We start from the raw sequence: 24,242 nt of genomic DNA on the forward strand, positions 1-24,242 counted from the left end.
GAAAACAGGATGCCCAAGTGTCTCATTCAGTTAAGCATCTGACTCCTGATTTTGGCTCAGGTCATGATCTCAGGGTTCTTAGATTGAGCCCCACATTGAGCTCCACACTGGGCATGAAGCCTGCTTAATATTCATTCTCTCCCTTTTCATCTGCCCCCCACTCCCAACACACACACACACACACACACACACACACACACACACACACACCTAGAAAGCATAGTAAGGGATGCTTGGGTGGCTCAGCAGTTGAATGTCTGCCTTTGGCTCAGGTCATGATCCTGGGGTCCTGGGATCACGTCCCACATTGGGCTCCCTCCAGGGAGCCCACTTCTCCCACTGCCTAGGTCTCTGCCTCTCTCTGTGTGTCAGACATGAATAAATAAATAAAATCTTTATTAAAAAAAAAAGAAAGCATAATAAAGTAGCAGACTTAGACTGGAAAATATCACTAATTACGCTAAATGTAAATATTCTAAATACTCCAATTAAGACAGATTGTCAAAATCAATTTAAAACCATGATTCAAGGATCCCTGGGTGGCACAGTGGTTTGGCGCCTGCCTTTGGCCCAGGGCGTGATCCTGGAGACCTCGGATCGAGTCCCACGTCGGGCTCCCTGCATGGAGCCTGCTTCTCCCTCTGCCTGTGTCTCTGCCTCTCTCTCTGAGAGAGACTGTGTGACTATCATAAATAAATAAAAATTAAAAAAAAAAAAACCATGATTCAACTATCTACTATCTGCAAGAAGCTTACTTGAAATATAAAAATATAAGCAGGTTGAAAGTAAAAGGATGGAAAAAGATCTATCATGCAAACATTAATCAAAAGAACATAGGTGTGTATACTAATTTCAGCTAAGGTAGACTGCAGAGCAAAGAAAATTACTTGAGACAGAGAGGGACATTACATAATGATAAAAGGGTCAATTTACCAAGGACATGTGGGGATCCTAAATGTGTAAGTGCAAAATAAAAGAACCGCAAAATATAAAAAGCAAAGACTCAGAAATGAAAGAAGAAATAACAAAGTCCACAATGATAGTTAGAGATTTTGACATCTCTCAACAATCGATAATGAGACAGAAAATCAACAAAAATATAGAATAATTCAACAATACCATTAATAAACAGGACCTAATCAACATGGCTGGCTGAGTTGATAGAGCATGCAACTCTTGATCCCAGGGTTGTAAGGCTGAACCCCAATCTGGTTATAGAGATTACTTAAAAATAAAAATTTTAAAAGCGGGGGGAGAAGAAAATATAAACCAAAGAAAAAAAGAAAATAGAAAGGAATAAAATATAAAATGAGTAGAAATCAATGAAATTAAAAATAGGAAAACAATAGAAAAAAATCAATAACCCAAAGAGCTGGTTCTTTGAAAAAAATCAAGAAAATGACACGAAAGAAAGAACACACAAATTACCAATATCAGGAATGAAACAGGAGATATCACTACAGACCCTACAGACATCAAAAGTATAAGGAACTATAATAAACAACTTTACACACATACATTTAACAATTTAGTGAAAAGACCTACTCCTAAAAGGCCACTTAGTGTATTCCACTTATATAACCTTTTTGGAAAGACAAATTTTTAAATGGAGAATAGATTTGTGGTTGAAGGGGTTAGAAACAGGAGATATGGGGGATAGCTGATGGAGGGGAGAGGAAGTGGGTGTAACTAAAAGAGCTACAGGAAGAATCCTTGTGGGACCACTGAATGGCTCAGTAGTTGAGCCTCTGCCTTCGGCTCAGGGTATGATCCTGGGATCCAGGATCAAGTCTCATATCAGGCTTCTTGTATGGAGCCTGCTTCTCCCTCTGCCTATGTCTCTGCCTCTCTCTCTCTCTCTCTCTCTCTCTCTGTCTGTCTCTCATGAATAAATAAATAAAATCTTTAAAAAGCAAAAGGAAGAATCTTTGTGTTCTATATCTTAACTGTGGTGGTGGGTACAAAAACCTACACATGTAATAAAGTTATGTAGAACAAAATACACATGCTCACAAACACAAATAAGCACAAGCAAAACTGAGAAAATCTGAATAAGACTAGTGGATTGTATGAAGGTTAACTTCCTGGTTGTGATATTGTACTATAGCTCCCAAGATGTTGCTACTGGGGAAAACTGGATAAAGGGTACACAGGATCTCTGTGTATTATTTCATACAACTGTATGTAACTCTACCAATTCCTTAATAAAAATTTCCAATTAATAAAAAAGAAAGATTTAAAGAAAGATTTAAAAGAAAGATTTAAGTATATTAAATTTATAAATGCAAGTTAAGTGTTTAATAACTTCATAAATATGAGTAAACCCAGGAGCAAATGCTTTTTTAAAAAAGATTTTATTTATTCATGAGAGACACAGAGAGAGAGAGAGAGAGAGAGAGGCAGAGACACAGACTGAGGGAGAAGCAGGCTCCCTGCAAGGAGCCCAATGTGGGACCCGATCCCAGATCCTGGGATCATGCCCTGGGCCAAAGGTAGACACTCAACTGCTGAGCCACCCAAGATCCCAGGACCAAATGTTCAAGAGAAATAAATTTGTTTAGTTATTTCAAATTTACCAAAGTTGTTCTCATTTTCTGTAAAATATATTAGATATATAAAATTATAATAGTTATAACTTGAAATTTAAAACAATGAAAACTAGATATTTAAATGTGTTACTTTCATAAGCTAGTATAACTTAAAAGCTAAATAACTATAAGGAATATTTTGTGAATAAAAAGCCAGTCTCATGAGAAACTCCCTAAAACTACATGGACTTCAAAGAAAAAGCAAAAGAAGATTAAAGCAATTGGGGAAAATATGAATACAGAGGCCTGCATTGTAGATCCAACATATGGATAATGAGTATACCTGAGGAAAAAAACAAAGGTACTGGAACAGAAAAAAAAACTAAAATTGCAATATTTTGTTGAAACAAAGGAAAACATAAAGGTATAGATTAAAGTGGCCTTACCATGTTCCAGAAATAAAAAGATAGATAATGATGATAGATAGATAGATAGATAGATAGATAGATAGATACATAAATAGATAGATGATAGATAAGTAGATAGATAGACCAACTAATGGCTGATAGAGATCATGGCAAAACTCTTTTCTCTGGGCATTAAAAAAAAAAGACAGATATCATTATTTAGACAGAATACAAAGGGTAAAAACCAAGTGGCTAAAGATTTCCCTAGCAACTCATAACCAGAAGAAAATGGAACAATATTTAGGGAAAATGTTAAGACCAGAAAAATCTATAAACTGTGATGGCAACTGGAAGATGTTTTCAAACTTGCAATGACTTATAAGCCTGTCTCTCATAGAAATTCTGCTGAGGAAATGGAGTGGTCGTGGCCTAAGGTGGAGATGCCAGGCAGGACATTGGCAGACACCGTTTATAGACAGCCGGTCCTTGTCCTGCATAGTTTAAGTCTCAAGAATTTTGGAAAATCCACAAACAACTGAAATTGTTTTCTCTAATGACCTAGTCAGTCTATTCCAGAACTGCTTACCCAACCAATCTCTTTGATAGCTGCCAACTAATGACCTTAATTAGAAAAACAAAATTCATTCTTTATGGACTAGCACCTTCCCCCAACATCCTTGCCTTCTTCCTTTTCTTACAAAAGTCCTTTTTTTTTTGTTTGTTTTCATTTCTTCTTTTTTTTTTCTGTCTTTGTTAACTGATAAGAATCTAATGCTGTTCTTGGTGTACTTGTGAGTTAGTTAACAACTCACTAAATGTTTCTTTGCTTGGACATTCATTATCCTTCCTAGGAAGCTACTAAAAGACATAATCCAGACCACCAAGGGATGAATAAAAATAAATGACTTACAAACTGGAATGTCATGAGAGAAAACACTTCATGATGAACATTTAATTTGCTTAAATACTTAGTTCAATGAAATAATCACAGCAAGGTTGCCTGGGTGACTCAGTTGGTTAAGCATCTGCCTTCAGCTCAGGTTGTGATCCCAGGGTCCTGAGATCAAATCCCACATAGGGCTCCATGCTCTGTGGGGTGCCTGCTTCTTCCTCTGTCTCTGCCTCTCCCTCTCTGTCTCTCATGAATAAATAAATAAAATCTTAAAAAAATAACAGCAAGAAAATGGTATACAAATATTATAATTCTTGAAGGAAGAGCTACAGAATATAAGCAGAAAAAAAGCATTTTTTATCACAATAGATTAGGACAGGAACCCCAAAATGCATTCTAGAGTGTGAAGGAAGGAAGAAGGGCATATAACTGAGGTAGTCAATAAGTAATATTTTTTCCAAGTAACTAGCTCTGCTAGTTACATTAGTTAATAAGAAAACTTAACCTTATAGCAAAATATGGTCAAAAATATAATACAAGGAGGGGCAGAGAGCTTAAAAATGGATTAAAAAGAGGTGATGGAAATAACATTAAATAAAGCCTTTGTAGCAAAACCATATATGGGATATATATATATATATATTCAATTATATTATACACATTAAAATTGATTCAAAGAGCAACATATCATTCTATATTCTTTACCAAACTCACACCTAGGACAACCCTATGAAATTCATTTATGGATCTCAACAAAATAGTCAAAACACCACATGGAGCTTAATGGGCAAACAGTAGAGATACCACATTAATTTCAGAGCAAGCCAGGGATATTCATCGATGCCTTTTTTTTTTTTTTTTTAAGATTCTATTCATTATTTAAGTAATCTCTACACCCAACATGGGGTCAAACTCACAACTCCCAGATCAAGAGTTCCATGCTCTACATACTGAGCCAGCCAGGCACCCTTCACCTTTTTGTCTTTTTTTTTTTTTTTCTAGAGGTACTAGTAAAAGCAATTCGACAAAAGAAAGAAAACCGGAAAGGACAGGAAAGGTTGGAAATTTGATGAGATCAAATTGTCATTGTCTGCAGAATCTTTTTTTTTTTCACATAAAATTTCAAGATCAACCAAGAAACTCTTAATAAGCAAGAACTGTCTCCAGAAATGAAGACCATCTGTAGCTGAGAAAGTGGGAATGCTAACAGAAGGACAGAGAAAGGCAGGGGTGGGGAAGCTGGAAAGGGCTGGGCTAGAAAGGAAAGTGTAGAGAAGAGAGGACTGGCTAAAGGTGAAGGGGCCAGAGGAAGAAAGGAAGGAGAAATCCACTCCCAGACCCTGCTCTACCTGATTGGCCTCTGCGTGGCCATTCCCTGTTGTGGAGGGTCCCCACCTCAGACCTAATCTCTGAAGCTCTGTGTTGTCCTTCAGCTCCTAGGAGACCACTTGTCAGGCTTGCCCGAGTTCTAGCTCTGTTCTTAAAGGGCCAGAGTATCAGGAACCCAGATGGGGAATAGGGGTGGGGGTGGGGGTGTCTCACTGGTAGGCTGCGGGGCACAGGCAAGTCACATCTCAGCCTCCAAGCTCCTGCCAGGACTCTTGATGAGGAGTGACTGCTGGTGTTTGCACACCCACCCAAACCCAGATCTGTTTTCCCCAATTTAAGTGCCAAGTCACATCAGATCCTATGGCCACAGTGGGACTTACAGGACAGAAGGGAGAAATGAATGTTAAGATGTTGTAATGGCACAGGAAGTGCCCATGCTTAAAAGTTCAGTGAGAAACCCTGTAAAAGAAAGAAGGAGCCCAAAGAAACAATCCACAAAAACAGGGACTGTAAAGGTAATACGATGACACTAAATTCGTATCTTTCAATAGTTACTCTGAATGTGAATGGGCTAGATGATCCCACCAAAAGACGGGTACCAGACTGGATAAAAATTCAATGAGAAAACATGGCACAAAATTGATGTCCTTGATTTAAAAAAAGACAACAGAAAAAAAATTGAAAGAAAACATACTAAAATGTGGGCAGTGGTTGCCTGTGAATGATTTTATTATGAGTTGTTTTCTTTTCTAGACTCCTGCACCTTTCATGCAAATTTTCTAAAATACATCTATAGAATATGTGTATTTCCATAATATATGGATAAACATATGCTATTTTTATAAGCATAAAAAAGACACTTGTTTTTCAATCTTCTCAACCACTCGGGTAACACTACATGCAAATTTAGCAGAATTTTTAAAACTTAACCAACCAAACATTTTTTAAATGACCCTCCCTTAATTGCAAAACCCACAGATTTCCAGTTCTCCCCAGTGTAGCCAGCTTGGACAGAATCTAACTTACATGAGCTGAGGCAGTGGGGAATGCTTTCGTTTAGTATCCTCATTTATTGGGCTCCTACTGTGGGCCTGGCATTTTCCATACATTACCCCATGTCATCCCCAATGAAATCCCCCACTTGGCAGACATAAAATTGGACTCCCTGCATTCAATAAATGGCCCACCATTGATTTGCTACTAGAAAGCAAAGCTGGGATTCAAACCCAGGGGAATGGTCTCAAAGTCTGTACTCTGTCCCCTATTCTAGTAATTTCCTAATACTTTCTAGCTGTGGAACCCTCAGTTCAAACAAATGCCACCTGATCTATTAGTTTGCTAGGGCTGCCTTCATAAAATACTTCAGACTGGATGGCTATATATAACATACAACTTTTTCCCCCCACAGTCCAGAAGTTAAGATCAAGGTACTAGCAGGGTTGGTGTCCTCTGAGATGTTTCTCTTTGGCTGGCAGATGGCTGGCCACTTGCTTCTTCATGTGGTTGTCCCTTTGTGCATGTGGGCCCTTGGTGTCTCTTTGTGTGTCCAGATCTCGTCTTATAAAGACGTCACCCATACTGGATTAAGGCTTCCCCTAAGAGCGTCATTTTCATTTAATCATCACTTTATTCTTTTTTTAAGATTTTATTTATTTGAATGGAGGGGGAAGGAGCAGAGGGAGAGGAACAAGCAGACTCTGTGCTGAGTGTGGAGCCTGATGCAGAGCTCAGTCCCATGACCCATGAGATCATGCTCTGAGTTAAAATCACGTGTCTAATGTTTACTGACTGAGCCACTCAGATGCCCCTAATCACTACTTTAAAGGGCCTATATCCAAATATAGTCACATTCTAAGGTACTAATGGTTACTTAGGCCTTCAACATATGAATTCTGAATGAACACAATTCAGCAGGTAACATCTGGACTTTAACACATAGATGTGACCTGTTTGGGCTCAAGTGGGGCTGGGAGGCTGGGATCCCAACTCTGCATTCACTCCTTAATATCACTTTATGGGTTCAAGGAAGAATAATTAGGAAATCACTACTTTTTATTATCTTAAAAAAAAGAAAATATTCAAAGAAACTCAGTAAATTAAAACTCCACATGTGAGGCATTTCTGTGAAAATATAGATGGCTCCATCAGGTGATTTCCTATGAAGACTACCACATTTTATCTGATATTCCTCAGTGTCCTTCCACACTGGCCAGAAAAACCGGATTATTTTTTCCTCATCCAGTTCTCAAATTGCAAGGATAGAAAGCATTCTAGGAGGTAGTAAGCTTTGTCCTTATATATGTATATTCAAAAATGAAATGTTAAGTATTTTGGATAGTAAGCATATTGGATACTCAGGGAATGGATCATTTTTAGACATCTTCCTCCTCTAGAAAACAAAATTATTTTTGTTAACAATAACATGGTAATCAGTAATAAGCATTATTGTCTTAATTTGTTCTTTAGCAAGGATTAACATTTAAAAAAAAGAATAAATTTCAATTTAAGGATCTTCAAATTCAGTAAAATATTTCATGCATGAACTAAAATATGCACTTCCCAAACAAAAATATATCAAATACTTTGTATTCTTTCAGTATTTTAAATTTTAAACACAAGTAAAACTCCAAGTGGTCATAATTACAATGACATGATTACTGTAACTCGTGCTATTTCTTTTGTATTTACAATTGCTATGCTATCCTGGTAGATTTTGAATCTACTGTTTATTTATCTTTTCCCTATGGTAAGCCTAATCTTTCTTTCTTTCTTTCTTTCTTTCTTTCTTTCTTTCTTTCTTTCTTTCTTTCTTTCTTTCTTTCTTTCTTTCTTTCTTTCTTTCTTTCTTTCTTTCTTTCTTTCTTTCTTTCTTTCTTTCTTTCTTTCTTTCTTTCTTTCTTTCTTTCTTTCTTTCTTTCTATTGGAGTTCAATTTGCCAACATATAGCATAACACCCAGTGCTCATCCCATCAAGTGCCCCCTCAGTGCCTATTACCCAGTCACCCCCACCCCCGCCCACCTCCCTTTCCACCAAGGGAGACAGAACATGAGAGACTCCTAACTCTGGGAAATGAATCTACTGTTTAAACACAAGAATAGGGGCACCTGGGTGGCACAGTAGTTGAAAGTCTGCCTTTGGCTCAGGTAGTGATTCCAGGGTCCTGGGATTGAGCCCTACATCCCTCCTCACAGGGAGCCTGCTTCTCCCTCTGCCTATATCTCTGCCTCTCTCTTTGTATCTTTCATGAATAAATTAATAAAATCTTAAAATAAAATTAAAAAATAAATACAGGAATATGTATGATCATAATGGTTGAAGACACGAACTGTGCCTAAAATGAGCTTTAAAGATCCCAAACTATTAAGAACTTATTTTCTTTTTTTAAAAAAGATTTATTCTAGAGAGAGATTGTGCACCCACAAGGGGAGGGGCAGAGGGAGAAAAGTCCAAGCAGACTCCCTGCTGAGTGACAGAGGCCAACTCTGGGCTCAATTTCAGGACCCTGAGGTCATGACCAAAGCCAAAATCAAGAGTCCGGCACTCAACTGACTGAGCTACCGAGGCACCCCAAGAACTTACTTTCAAAACACATGTGTGGCAGCCCACTGTATCACTGTGAATTCCCTGAATTAGCTTCCAAGTATAAGGTTTACTAAAGATGGTAATAAATATGTTCCATTTGAAGCTTACATAACTACAGCCATTATTTTGAACTAAGACCGATAAATTGTTTTTTCAGAAAAGCATTTATTACCCACATGGTTTAGAATTGCCAGCACATGGTGATAAGAAAAAGCAGACTGGGTTTTATTGGTTTGATAGTATCTGTAGAAAATGCATCCCCTTGGGCTCACACTTGGAAGAAAGGGCTCAGATTCTGCTGGTGGAATCAGGGTGGAGGTCAATTTGAGAGTATAAACCAGGAGTTTAAGAGACATGGAAGGATAGAATCAACACAATTTGCTGCCTCTTCTCTCTCACTTTCCAAGATACTATAGGTTTCTGGCTTCCTCTTTCCCACTGGCCACTCTTCTGGGCTCTACTTCTAGTCAGTCTCTAGAAGCTAGAATGCCTCAGGGCTCTGCTGTGGGTCAAGCTTCAAGTTTATTCCTCTCCTGGTTTCACCATCTCAGTAAATAGAGCAGCATCTACCCTCTTGTGCTGTATCCCTCCAAATACCATGTTGAAGTCTGTAACTGCATTTGGAGACAGGGCTTTTAAAAATGCGATTATTAACATCAGTAGGGTAGACCCTAATCCAACATGCTGGTGCCCTCAGAAGAGGAAAGTTGGACACAGACACACATTTTACTAGGTTAAGGAAATTTCCTTCCCTGGTTTATTTCCTTCCCTTCCTAGTCCGTGGTTTATTCATTTATTAAGTTATAAATGTGTTGAATTTTGGGAGGCCTGGGTGGCTCAGTAGTTGAGCACCTGCCTTCAGCCCAGGGAGTGATCCTGAAGTCCCGGGATTGAGTCCTACATTGAGCTCCCTGCATGGAGCCTGCTTCTCCCTCTGCCTGTCTCTGCCTCTCTCTCTTTCATGAATAAATAATAAAATCTTTTAAAAAATGTATTGAATTTTATCATATGCCTTTTCCATCTACTGAAGACTTTGTAAGATATACTTTAATCTGTTTGTGTGGGCAGGGCTGTCAATAGCCTGTATGGTGAATGAGAAGGTGCTCCTTCCTCCAGGGGGACACAGCCTCATGCCAGGCCCCAGAGCTTGGAGGCAAAGCTTCAGCTGAATTTCAGCCACCTTCAACTCTTCAGCAAGATGCCCACATATAGCTTATAACCTGTAAGAAGTCTGGCTCCAGGCCAAATCCTATGTATGATGGTTCAGGTCTGACTGCAGGCAACTATAAAGGCTTTGCCTGGCAGCCCTCATGGGATGGGGGTGGGAGTAGAGAAGCTGCCTTCCCAAAAAACTTGATGCACAGCCTGTGCAGTGCCAGCCAGGGACTCAGCTCCCTAGCCTCCTCCCAGCCATGCTCTTACATATACCTGCAATATCTACATTCCTAGCCTAAGAGTCTTCCCTGGAGGAGGAAGGGGGTCAGCTGAGACACTGCTTAGATGCCTCTGCATCTAGCCCTTCCCACTACCCTCACCCTGGTTCCCATTCCATCAAACAGCAAGAGTGTTTTTTCCCTGGGCTCCCTGGACAGGGCTTCCCCACTTCACTGATTCAGCTAACCTTTCACTCAGTGCTGTTTCATGGAGAGAAAAGAGAACTTTGGGAAGCCAATGTCCTTTCATATGTAGCCTCTTGCTTACACTAAGTAAATAAAGGCCTCCCTGTTATTTCTAGTTTGGCTCCTAGTCTTAATTGACATCTGGCAGCTCTGTGACAATGTACATGACCATGTCTGGTGACCTGGTGGTAAATGATGTTAGATTTTCTAATATTAAATCACCCTTGAAAAATGAGGATAAAGCCAAATTGGTAATGCAGGAATTTTTTTTAAAGATATTTTGCTAGTAGGTTTGCTATGATTTTTAATGGCTTGATTTTTTTTTCTCTTCATTTTTCAATACTAGCATGTACAGGTATAAATTTTCCCCTAAGTATCTCTTTAGCCCCATTACGTGACTCTTAATATGTAGAAAAACAGCATGGACAAAGACAGTGATGTGGGTGTATTTCTGGCAGGTTCAGGGTCAGTGAGGAGGTCTATGTGGCTAATTTTCTATTTTCGAATATAATTTACTGTCTGAGACATGAGTTATTTAGGAATATTTCATAATGCCCAAATGTATGTTTTGTTTAAATTATGACCATTTAGACCTACAGAAATAGGTATCTAGCTTAATGGTATCATGATCAGAGAATATAAATATGATTCTGATCTTTTGGGTCTTTTTTGTGACTTGTTTTGTGTCCTAGTGGATGGCCAACTTTTGTAAATATTCTATGTAAACTTAAAAAATGAATCGTCTAGGGGGATCCCTGGGTGGCTCAGTGGTTTAGCGCCTGTCTTCAGCCCAGGGCGTGATCCTGGAGTCCCGGAATCGAGTCCCACCTCGGGCTCCTTGCATAGAGCCTGCTTCTCCCTCTGCCTGTGTCTCTGCCTCTCTCTCTGCTCTCTCTCTCTCTCTCTCTCTGTCTCTCATGAATAAATAAATAAAAACTTAAAAAAAAAATGAATCGTTTCAGGGTGCCTGACTGGCTCTGTCACAGGAATGCATGACTCCTGATCTCAGGATCATGAGTCCAAGTCCCCCACAGGGTGTAAAGATTACTTAAATAAATAAAACTTTAAAAAAATGAATAGATTCTAAACATTGTATACAGAGTTGAAGATACTCCTTTAGATCAAGCATGCTGTGTGTTTCAAATCTTCCACATCCTCTTAATTTTTGGTCTACTTGATATATGAGTTCACCTCACTCTATCAGAATGAAATGTATTAAAATTGACCACCAAAATTTGATTTGGCAATTTCTCTTTTTAAGTTCATCTTCAACTCACATGCTCTGAAACTATATTATTGGGTGTATATAAATGTAGAAAAGATATATCTTCCTGGTAAATTGTTATTATTATTATTGAATTATGACTATCCTCCACATTTGAACCCTAAAATGTTTTTTCCCTAAAGTCTATTTTGTTTGGTATTAGAGTAGATAATACCAACTTCTCTATATTTTCTTTTTCTTTTTAAAAAATATTTTATTATCAATCTATCTATCTGAGAAAGAAAGAGTATGAGCAGGGGGAGAGGGAGAAGCAGACTCCCCGTCGAGCAGGGAGCCTGCCTTGGAACTCCATCCCTGGACCCCAGTGGGATCATGACCAGACCTGAAGACAGATGCTTAACTGACTAAGCCACCCAGGTGCCCCAACTTCTCTTTTAATACAATTTTAAGAAATATTTATTTATTTATTTGTGAGAGACACAGAGAGAGAGGCAGAGACATAGACAGAGGGAGAAGCAGGCTCCTTGTAGGAGCCTGATACAAGACTCGATCCCGGATTCCAGGATCACAACCTGAGCTGAAGGCAGCCGCCCAACCACAGAGCCACCCAGGTGTTCCATTAATATAAAATTTTTGTGTATCATTTTTTAAGTCATCTCTTGCAAACAGCTCAGAAATAGCTCTTATTATTTGAAAAAATTGAACAGTGTCTTTTATCTGACAGGTTCAATTCACTTATGATTACTGACATCTTTTCATTGTTTTTTTATCATCTAATTTCATACTCTCTATTAACCAAGACTTTTTGTGCTTCGGTTTTTATTTTTTCCTATCTCCCACTGGGTTTTTCCTATTACCCTTTTATATTCTAGTGGTTTAAAAGTTATTCATTCAGAGCACCAGGCTGGCTCAGTAGGTGGCTTGAGACTCTTAATCTTGGTGCTGTGAGTTCAAACCTCACATTGGGTGTAGAGATTACTTAAAAATAAAATCTTAAAAAAAAAAGTTAGTCATTCAATATCTATTTTTTTTAGTAGTTATCTACTTTTAAAATACTGAGTTACAACACTTACATAGAAATATGTATTCTTCAAGTTTATTCATCTCCAAGATCGCCTTAGCTACTCTTGAACTTTTGTATTTCTGTATCAAGTTTGGATTTTGCTTCATAATTTTCACATGTATGCACATACACATGCATGTGCATATACACACATGCACACATTCTGTTGAGATTTTGATTAGGTTTTCACTGAAGAATGGACAGACATTTTTACACTATTAAATCTTCTCATCAAAGAACGTGCATGCATATTTTTCATTTATTAAGGGTTTTAAATTTTTTTCTCTATATCATAGTTTTCACTGTAAAACAGTCGTTCTTAATTAGAGATAGTTTTGCACACTTTTTAAAATAGCAGTCCAAACTAATTGACCTCTACAACAAATATTTATCCATTCCAAAGTGTCAATAGCACTCTGAAGTGGTATTATACTTCTCTTGCTAGATTTTTTTCTCCAGTAATTTGATATTTTTCAGGCTTTTGCATATAATATCTTCAAGTTCTTTTATTTAAATTTGTTGCTAATACACACAAATACAATTGACTTTTCAAATATTGAACTCGTGTCCAGTGATTTTGCTAAAATTAACCTTTCAGGTAATTTACCTATAGATTCCTTGGATTTGCTGTATACACAATTATACCACCTGTGAATAAATACAGCTTTATTTCATTTTTCTCAGTCTTATACTTTTTCTTTTTCCTTGCCCTACCAAACTGGCTAGAAGTTCCAGTACTATGTTGAATAAGTGTAATATCTACAGGAAAGCTTTCAGCATTTTTCACCACTACATATGATGTTCTTGGCAGATATTATAGTTGATAATTATCATATTTTTCAAAATTATCCTCCATTCTTAGCTTGCTAAAGAATTTTTTCTCCCTTTAATCATGAATAGGTTTGAATTTTTAAAAAAGTTTTTATTTATTTATTTGACACAAAGAGAGCACAAGCAGGAGGAGTAGCAGGCAGAGGCAGAAGGAGAAGCAGGCTCACCACTGGGCAGGGAGCCCAACATGAGGCTCAATCCCAGGACCCTGAGATCATGACCTAAGCCGAAGGCAGATGCTGAAGCGATTGAGCTACCCAGGTGCCCCAGTGTTGAATTTTATCAAGTGTCTTTTCCAATTTGTCAAGATAATTATGTTTTTTCTTCTTGTTTCTCCCTTTTTTTGTGGTGAACTGGTTGATTTTCAATTATTAAACTTCTCTTGTATTTTTGGAATAAACTGCCCTTAATCTTGATGCAGTAATTTTTCTTTTTTGTAATATACTTGTTGGACTTTTGTGACTAGAATGTGCTGACCTTATAAAATGAGTTGGTGAGTATTCCCTATTTTTCTATTCCTCAGTAGGAGTTTGTGCAAAACTGCTATTTATTTAAATGGTTGGAAAATTTTGCCAGTGAAGCTATTTTGGCCTGGGGTTTTCTTTGTGAGGCTTTTAACAATAGAATCATCTTTTCAATAGATATCAAACTATTCAGCTTTTCTTTTTCTTGTCCTGTCAGTAGGGTAAGCTGTGTTTTAAAAGCATACAGTTATTCCTAACATCTGGAGCATAACTGTATGATCTGTAATGATGTACTTTTAACAGCACTCCAACCAGTCTTAAAGGTTGACTTGCTTCAAGTTAACAGACTCCTTACTTGCTGACCTAAGGCCTTTGATCAGTAACAGAACTAATTTATTCTTTGAGATCTGCCTTGAGGAGGGAAGGACCAAACTTTCCCAGGCCACAGAGGCCAGCAGGTCTGAAGATGCCTTAGCTTTCAGACTAGCCCAGCAATTTCTTAGCAAAATATTTTTTTTCTAGGTCACAAAAATGATTTTACTGACCTCCCTTTCTGAATCTATATAGACTTTGCCCTCCTCTGCAGAAAGAACAGAGTATTCCTGCATATCATGAAACAAGAACGAGACCCCCTTGCACAACCTTGAAGCACTGAGATAACATTTGTAGCTCACATCACCAAGTCTGCATGAAATCAAGAAATGTTGTAGGCCATTGCACTCCTTTTGCTGATTAACTACCATAAACTCCTTAAAAAACCCAGGAGCCAGGCAGAAACCTAGGTTGGCTTTTGGTCAAGAGTCTGCCTTCTTCCTGGGTTGCTGGATTCCTGAATAAAGCTCAAATTTCTTTCCAATCAAATACTTGTCTCTTGAGTAATGGCCTTTCAAGTGACAGGCAAGCCAAACCTGGGTTCAGTAACATTGTCTCCTTTTCTTTTTTTCTTGATCAGTTTTGCTAGAGATTTCTCAACATTATTCATTTTGCTAAAGAACCAAATTTGGGGTTTGATAAATTTCTTCATTGTACATTTGTTTTCTATTTCATTAATATCTGTTATGTTTATTTCCTTCTTCTAATTTCTTAAGTTTGTTATTTTTGCCTAGATTCTTGAGATGGAAGCTTAGACTGCTGGTTTTCCAATTTTCCTTTGTTTCTGGTATATGCATTTAAGGCTAAGCACTGCTGTGGTGGTACCCCACAACTTTAGTATATTGTATTGTTCATAATACTTGTACTAACTTTGTGATGTCTATAGGATCTAGATCTAGGTATGAATTATATTTTATTTAATCTGTTTGGAATATATTTCCTGAGTTTGAGAACTCATATATCTCATCAATTCTGGAAAACACTCAGATTTCTCTTTGAATATTGTGTTTCTTCTATTTTTAAACTTTCCTTCTGGACATCTAGTTACATACATGGTAGATCTTTTCGACCTTTTCTCTCTCTTTTTTTTTTTAAGATTTTATTTATTTATTCATGAGAGACACAGGCAGAGGGAGGAGAAGCAGGCTCCATGCAGGAGCCCAATGCAGAACTCGATCCCAGAACCCCAGGATCATGTCCTGAGCTGAAGGCAGATGCTCAACCGCTGAGCCACCCAGGCGTCCCATCTTTTCACTGTTTTCTCTCTCTCCTCCTCCTTCCACCCTTCACCTACTGTTTCCCTCGGCTTTTCACCCTTCTATCTTGCATTTGGGTAATTTTCTCAGTTCCATTTATAGTTATTCTTTTTTAAGATATATCAATCTGCTATTTAACCCATTCATTGAGATTTGGTGAATAAATGAACAAATATACTTTTATGTTTAGAAATTATATTTTTTTTAAATATCTGCCTAGTCATTTTCATAATTTGATTCCTTTTTATGCTTTAAATTATTTAGTATATTTTCGTTTTTATATTCATAAACTGTGAATCACTTTAGCTGAATTCTGGGATCTAACCCTGCTATCCTCTAGGTTAGCTCTCATTCATGCTGGATTGTTTCCTTGTGTATTCTATAACTGAGAGCTATGAGCCTATCTTCAGCAGTTTTGTCTGTGCAGATTCTATACAGCCTTAAAAGTTGTCTTGCCTTTGCCTCTTTCAAGTGTTCAGGGAGTCAGTGGTCTAGGACCATATTTTTTAATTGTGCTAAAATACATATACAGGACCACTTTTTATATCTCATCTTGATAGTTGTTATATCACATTAGAAGTGAAAAAATTAAACCCCAACCAGTGTGAGCAGACCTGTAGGTCTAATTTCTCAGGTGATACTTTTTTCCTTCTAAGTCCAAGCTGAGATAGATACACTTCCATATTATCTCCCTATCCCAAGGACAGCCTTTTTTTCCTACTTCACCCCTCCACTGGCTCAGTCATTATCATTGAAGTTAGTATCAAAATAAACTCATTAATTTTTAAATATGGTGTGTTAAAAACCATTCCTCTCATTATTTATTTTGATTCTCTGATTGAGTTCCTTCAAGCTGGCTCATGTGTTCCCACTGTTTTTTGAACACTTACTTTCTGGACTAACATGATAGTCTAGGTTCACCTTAAACTTTCCCTGATCCTGCCCTCAGACTCATTTATCCAAGGATCCCTGGTTCTTCCACTGGGAAATGATATTTTAAAATTAAGATCAGACTTTATATGTGTTCATTGCTCGGATACCATTGCTTGTAGGCTCTTGATGATTAATTTTATGTGTCAGTTTGACTGGGTCATGGAATCCCCAGATACCTGGTTAAACAATATTTCTGGCTGTGTCTGTGAAAGTGTTTCTGAAAGAAATTAGTGAATATTTGAATCGGTGGACTAAGTTATGCAGATTGCCCTTTCCAATGTGGGTGGGCATCATCCAATCCATTGAGAGCCTGCATAGAACAAAAAAGTGGAATTTGCTCTGTTTGCTTAGTCCTGGCACATCAGTCTTTTCTTGACCTCAGTGCTCCTATTTCTCAGGCTTTCAGACTCAGACTGGCATCTACATCATTGGCTCTCCAACCCTCAGGTCTTCCTGAGTCTCCAGCTTGCAGATGGCAATCTGGGGACATCTCAACCTCCATAATTATATGAGCCAATATCCAGGGTTTATACTTCCCTTCAGTTTCCCTTAGGAGGGCAAAATGCCTAAATAATGCATTCCTTGCTCATAGATTATTTTCTTCTTTTTTAATGCTTTCTCTCTGCCTTTACTTTTTTAAAAAAGATTTTATTTATTTATTTGAGAGAGAGAGAGTACATACAAGCAGGGGAATGGGCAGAGGGAGAGGGAGAAGCAGACTCCCTGTTGAGGAGCAGAGAGCCTGATGTGGGGAATCAGGACCTGAGCCCAAGGCAGACGCTAACCAACTGAGCCATGCAGGTGCCCTACTCTCCCTCTGCCTTTGAAAACCTTCTTTTTGTTTAGCTCAGCACAGCTCCCCTTTACTTGCTAGATGGGATGTTCCCCAATTCATGAATCGTTTAATATAGCCAAATTAGATCTTCAAATTTACTCGGATGAATTTTATTTTTTAACAGATTTGGTGGCACTGTCAGGATCCAAAGTGTACATCTGATGTCATTCAGGGACAATGAGTAACAGGTGTGGTGCCCTGCAGCTCTTCTGAGTTCTTGGTCTCAGTGCCCTTGTTGAATCCTACCAACATAATTGGCTTTCCATTCCAGGATTAACAGGTTAGTATATACTGACAAGATCTAACCAAACACTGGACCTTATGATGTGGAGAACAAAGGCAAAAGGAAATGTAGATAAAATTAAATTTCCTTACAACTTGCAGCCCATCAATAAATATTTGAGACAGAGTATGACATTCCTCCAGGAACTCTCAACTGTCTTAATGTTAATGCTTTGCTAGAGGCAAAAACAACCGTAGCTTGACAATAGCCAGGCCTCCAAGATTCTGTAAGTCTTCTTTAATATATGAAAATCCTTTTGGAGGAGGCCCAGGTAGTTCAGTCGATTAAGTGTCTGACTCTTGATTTCAGCTCAACTCTTGATTTCAGCTCAGGTATGATCTCAGGGACATGGGATCTAAGCCCTGAGCCCTGTGTTGGGTTCCAAGCTCAGCGGGGAGTTTGCTTGAGATTCTCTCTCCTCTGCCCCTTCCCCCACTTGTGCAAGTACATGCATGCACATTCTTTCTCCCAAATAAATAAATAAATCTTAAAAATAAAAGAAGAAGAAAAGAAATGAAAGTCCTTTTGGAGACTTCCTTTATCTCTACCCTTCCCAACTTAAAAGCATATAATCAATTGTTCCTCACAATCTTAGGGTGGCTCTTTCTGTCCACAGGTTCCCATGCTTTAATAACTCCACTATTTTTGCACCAAAAATGTCTCACAAGAATTCTTTCTTGACCGTTTCCTCACAGGCCTTACCTCACATCAAATCCCATCACTAAGCCCTTGGTTCAGCCCCCAATTCCACATTGAAATCCCCAGTTCCTACCTGCAGTTTGCTGGTTTAGTCCTTTCCCCATTTCCAGTCCTCAGTCTCCATAATGGAGTCTGCTGGCTTAGTCCCTGTGGGGCTTTACTGGTGGTACCCATGGCTTCTCTCGACCAGGCCATAAGGACATCTTTTGGTTATTGCTGGTGTGCTAAAGTACACATTTGTTTGTCTTGTTTTATGTAAATAAAGCCTTAGCTACTGGGATCCTTAAAATCCAAAGAATTCAAGTGCAGCACCTTCCAGCACACTTGCTTATTTTATGCCTAAAAACTGGTGTCAGGAGCTGTGACTATCTACAGAAACAGCAAGATTTTACTAAAAACAACCTAGAAATATAATGGCCATCATGGGGAATATTCCACTTAGATAAGATCATTTAAGAAGTGCACTTAAGGGCAGCCCCGGTAGCTTAGCGGTTTGGTGCCACCTTCCGCCCGGGGCGTGATCCTGCAGACCTGGGATCTAGTCTCATGTCGGGCTCCCTGCATGGAGCCTGCTTCTCCCTTTGCCTGTGTCTCTGCCTCTCTCTCTCTCTCTCTTTCTCTCTCTGTGTCTCTGATAAAGAAATAAAATCTTTAAAAAACGGAAAAAAAAAAAAAAGAAGTGCACTTAAGGTATGCCTGGGGTTGCTCAGCAGTTGAAGCAGTTGAGCGTCTGCCTTCAGCTCAGGGCATGATCCTGGAGTTCCAGGATGGAGTCCCACATTGGGCTTGGGCTCCCTGTGAGGAGCCTGCTTCTCCCTCTGCCTATGTCTCTGCCTCTCTCTGTGTTTCTCATAAATAAATAAAATCTTTTTTTTTTAATTTTAAAAAGTGGACTTGATGAAAACAAGGGTTCCCAAAGTAAGCTGTTTTAGCTGGCAAGCAGAAACTTCCAAAAAATTTTCAAAATTCCAAAATAGTTTCATTGAAAGATGCATTGCAAAAGCCTAAAGAAAATCAATTTGAGTGGTGCCTAAAACAAGACTATACAATGACATAATTCTTACTGCTCCCCTCTTTCCTCCTTTGAGAACTCATTTTACTCATCCTGATTCATTTTCCACTCTAAAAAGACACATATCCATAAAAAAAATCTGCCAAGTTAATGGCCTTACAGACTCCCATACCTACCTTGCAAAGAGGGCCCTCATATGGGCCCCTGCCAGAGTTGATAAAACTGAGGCATTTTCTGATAACCTGCTACATCATTCCCTTTATCAGCCAAGGGGAACCTCTGATAGATTCCAGAGCCTGCAGAGAGGATCCTGGAACAGCTGGTAGAAGCTAGTGAAGGGTGAAAAGCCCCCAGATTCAGTTCTGAATCTGTCTGTAGTGCCCAGGTGAGAGAGAAAACCAGTTTCCCTTTGTCTCCTTTCCAGATCCAAACCCATTGTTTACTGATCCCTTCTCTCCCAGGGCTAGCTATGCCTTCTTGCTGTCTCATTTTGGATAACTGAAAGCCTGGTTTTCTGCCTACCTGAGACAAGCAGGTTGTTGGCTCTTTCTTTTGGCTATCTTTGGGAGTGACTCTGGATTCAGGGAAAGTAATATCCTTTGCACCCTCTTTGGGGACCCATCTCACACCCAAGGAGAGGGGCAGTATTCAATACTGCCAGAAATATTTAAAATTAAAATTATGTACCTAGAAGAAAAGAAGCAAATTGAGGATAATGTAGTTGGATATGTTGGATCAACCTATGATGACATTCAAGCTACAACCCAATTCTCTGAGGAATTGAGAACAATTATCCTGATCTTACAAATCTTTTTATGGGGAGAGGTATGAAGAGGGGAGGTGAGTTTTAAAGGCAATGCAAAATTCACCTATTCTTTACCAATCCCCAAAGTTCCCTTGTTTATCTCAAAGGACTTGTAAATTATTGACCTTAGTTACATTCTTTCTCTGTCCCTTAAAAGTTGTACATCTTCCCATTCTTTTGAAATGTAAATACAGCCAACAATCACCTGAGACTTAGGGGGAAGGAAGGTACAAACAGTTAAAATACAAACTGCTAAAAGGGCTCCCATGTCCAAAGTCTAGCACAACCTCCTTTAAGTCCAGGAACAAAATACAAATCTTAAAAATCTTCTCCACAAATATTAGAAACTATGAGATCCTTTGCATCTGTGTGTTTGTATGTCCATATATATGTTGTAAATGTGAGATATTTTTCTACCTCCAGATGGTATTGCTAAAATTAATTTGTAACAGAGCTCTGTTTAGTTGGTTTGAAGGCAATCGCTTGTAAGATTGGGCATTCTGAAACTCTCAGAAAGAAAGAAACTAAGCCAAATGGCTTTCCAGTTTACAGGATCTGGGAAAATAGTTCATATAAAAGCTACTTTAAGGTTGATGGTTTAATTAAAATAGACATCTTTAGAGTTATCAACATCAAATATAAGACTTTAATTCTACCAGCCAAATAAATTCGTGTTATCTCTTATAAGATCTATCAACAAAAAAATAAGAGCTTAGTATAATGGCTGACTTTGGCTAATGTTTAATGAAGTCCATGGAAGTAATCTAAAAGAGTTATTAAGAACAAGAAAATTAAATAGATGTAAACAATATAAAAGTTTATTTAAGCTTTTCAGCAATACTTAGATTTACTTAAATTGTTTTCCCAAATCTTTTTTGGTAACCTAAAGCCTTAGGGTTTTGCTAAGTGAAGTTAAATGATGAGTTAAGTTAAATTCATTACATATCTAGATCATTTCCAAATAAGACCAAATACTAAAGTATTAAATAGTGAACGTAGGTTTGATGTAAGAAAGATGCTGGGGTTCTAAGCCAATGGCCAAGAATTCTTGAGATGTCTTTGGTACAAAAAAGGTGGTTTTCTTAAAGCACAGGGACAGGACTCATGGGCAGAAAGAGCTACACTGGGTTGTGAGGAGTGGCCTATTATATACTTTCAAGTTGAGAGGGGGTTAGGGATAGTATAAGTCTCTGTGGAATTTTAGGAGAAAGATTTCCAGGATCCTGAGGGGGCTAGCTATTGTTAGGATAAGGTCATTTACTTTTGTCTAATAAAACCTTCATCATAAGACCTTCAGATGTATATTGGTGGATCATATGCTAGCGGGAAGATGGCCAACATATATCTTGGGGAGTAAAGATAAAAGAAGTTTCCAATGAAATTTTTAAACGTTAAAGTAGACTTACAGGGGGGTGTCAGGATAATGTTCAGATTGCCTTTTGCCCTTAGCAAAATATTAATATCAAGGCAGCTGAGTTCCTAGGGGAATGTCATTCCACCTGTTTCCAAGAACTTGTGAATAACTGTAAGAACTATGGAAATTTAATTTTTCTTTCGCCTTTGTTTCCCACATTAAGGTTTATCTATCTTTGGCTTCTCATTATAGAAAACTAAAAAATGGGTGCCTGGGTGGCTCAGTGGTTGCGCATCTGCCTTTGGCTCAGGTCATGATCCTGGGGTCCTGGGATTGAGTCTTGCTTTTCCCTCTGCCTATGTCTCTGCCTCTCTCTCTGTCTCTCACAAGTAAATAAATAAAATCTTTTTTAAAAAAAGAAAGAAAACTAAAAAATATCTGAATGTTAATGCTCTGTTGGAAAATTTTAAAAGGTATATGCTTCTAGAAATTATAGAATATATTTACAAATTTACAAATCTAAAAAATGCTGGTATAACAGTTCATAATTAGTTACTACTTAATTATCACTAAAAATTAAGATTTCTAAGAGTTAAGCATTTCAGTAAGTATATTTAAGACTACTGGAAATAATAAAGGAAACAACTGTATGCAAGGAAAGTAGGACATGTGTTTTTGATAAGAAGAAATATGAGGAATAAAAACACATTCTTGTGGAGGGAAAAGAAAGTAATCTGATCCTAAAGTGAGTGAGGCTAATTATTTAAAGAGGAAAAACTTAAGACAAAATCTAAATGTTAAAAAAAAAAAAAAAAAGTTGTAGAAGGTTTGTGGAGGGATGCCTGGGTGGCTTCAGTGGTTGAGTGTCTGCCTTGGGCTCAAGTCGTGATCCTGGGGTCCTGGGATCGAGTCCCACATCAGGTTCCCCATAAAGAGCCAGCTTCTTCCTCTGCCTATGTCTCTGCCTGTCTCTCTGTGTCTCTCACATGAATAAATAAAATCTTTAAAAAAAAAAAAAAAGAAGGTTTGTGGAAAAAAGAGTCTTTGGAAAGAAACCAGCATGTCATTGGCTTTTATGCAAAGGCAGCAGCAGGATCTATGAAGATTATGGCATATAAAGAAAAGTCCATTCTGCTTCTGCAAAAATGGCCCTCCATAGCCAGACCTTTGCCATCCTGATGTCCTTGTAACATGGGAACAGTCTGCTCCCGAGTCAGAGAAATTGAGGTGAGTATACAGTGGCTATAAATTAAACAGACAGTCCGGTGTATGAGAATCCAAGAAAGCCACTTGGTTCTTCCTGCCTCCCTGACAATCTCCATTTTTCGGTTTTTGCATTCCTTCACTTTCCATAGGGCATTTAAAATGATCCAAATTATGAGTCGATATTTGTGAGGAGACTTCTATAAAATAGGCACTAATCAGGTACATAATCCTGGAAAAAAAACTGTTTTTATTCCCAGAGGCCTCAGACCTCCTCCCTCTGAACCCTTTAAACACCTACAGCTGGACTTCACTCAACAGCCACTTGGTGGCTGTTAATCGAGAGAGAGTACACACATTTAACTGGCAGAGGGGTGGGTGGGGCAGATGAGTAGAGGGAGAGAGAGAATCCTAAGCAGATTCCACACCTAGAGCCCTACACAGGGCTCCATCTCATGACCCTGAGATCATGACCTGAGCAGAAATCAAGAGTCAGATGTTCAACTGACTGAGCCACTTAGGCACCCTGGGTATAGATTATTCAAAGAGGAGTCTGAATATCTCCATATTCACCTTGAACTTTCTAATTGATTAAGTTCTTCTGTCCAGCTTATCTCTTAATTCAGGTGAAAGAGTTTGAAGGCAAAGGATCCTCTGATAGAAACCATAACTACCCCCTCAAGCAATAAGGGCTGCCCTGAGCCAAGAAGACCCCGTGCGACTGACCCCAAGAGAACGACTGACTTGATCCACGGCCCACCTACATGTATCCTCCGACCTTTCTCCCACATTTTCCTAATAGAAACCTGGAAGTATTTTCAGCACTTCGGAGGCAGTCTTTGGGGTGCTAGTCCCCCTGTCTTCTCAGTGTTGGCCTCACTGAAATAAATCACTCCCTTATTTTGCCACCATTCATCTCCTTGCCTTTGGACTTTGTCAATATGAGGGGCCAAACCTAGCCTGTATGGGACCCCAGAGCTTGGTGTTCCTGTACCCTTGCAACCCAGCTACATTATTAGTATGTTCTTGTTACTACTGTGTGTTTTCTAGATGGGTTAAAGCTTTCCCCTGCTATAAGGCCAATGCCCCCACAATAGCAAAAAAACATTGAAATGTGTATTTCCCATCTGGGGGATACCCCCATGATTTCCAGTGACTAAGGCACCCATTTCACTGGACAAATTGTATGAACTTCAACAAAAATTTTGCAAACTTCAGGGTGCAAGGGTGACTCAGTGGCTGTCTGCCTTCGGCTCAGGTCATGATCCTGGAGTCCTGGGATCGAATCCCACATTGGACTCCCCACAGGGAGCCTGCTTCTCCCTCTGCCTATGTCTCTGCCTCTCTCTGTGTCTCTCATGAATAAATAAACAAAACCTTTAAAAAAAAACAAAACAAACCAACAAAAAGCCTCTGCAAACTTCTTGAAATTCTATCAGCATTCAACCCTCCACGAATCCCCTGTTGTCTCATGCTAGTATGACCTGCTACTGAAAGTCTCTAATGTTTTATGATCAAGCCCATCAACAAGTTCCAAGGATACTTCTGG

At 38.6% G+C, this 24,242-nt stretch overlaps 1 protein-coding gene and 1 long non-coding RNA gene across 5 annotated transcripts in view; one reads left to right on the plus strand and one right to left on the minus strand.

The window, feature by feature from the left end:
- R3HCC1 (R3H domain and coiled-coil containing 1) overlaps window positions 1–5,275 on the minus strand; it is a 47,587-nt gene extending 42,312 nt beyond the window's left edge. For all 4 annotated transcript variants that reach the window (XM_049100907.1, XM_025463092.3, XM_025463091.3 and 1 more), the window contains exon 1: window positions 5,177–5,275. The gene's annotated coding sequence lies outside the window, so the exon portion shown is untranslated. The remainder of the gene's footprint in view (window positions 1–5,176) is intronic.
- Window positions 5,276–5,366: 91 nt separating this feature from the next.
- LOC118354886 (uncharacterized) lies at window positions 5,367–24,039 on the plus strand. The gene is made up of 3 exons (XR_004816263.2): window positions 5,367–5,671; window positions 17,462–17,617; window positions 23,303–24,039. It is a non-coding gene; the product is annotated as an uncharacterized LOC118354886 (long non-coding RNA).
- The last annotated feature ends 203 nt before the right edge of the window (window positions 24,040–24,242 follow it).

Source organism: Canis lupus, chromosome 25, assembly GCF_003254725.2.
Source record: "Canis lupus dingo isolate Sandy chromosome 25, ASM325472v2, whole genome shotgun sequence".
NCBI classification, from domain to species: domain Eukaryota; kingdom Metazoa; phylum Chordata; class Mammalia; order Carnivora; family Canidae; genus Canis; species Canis lupus.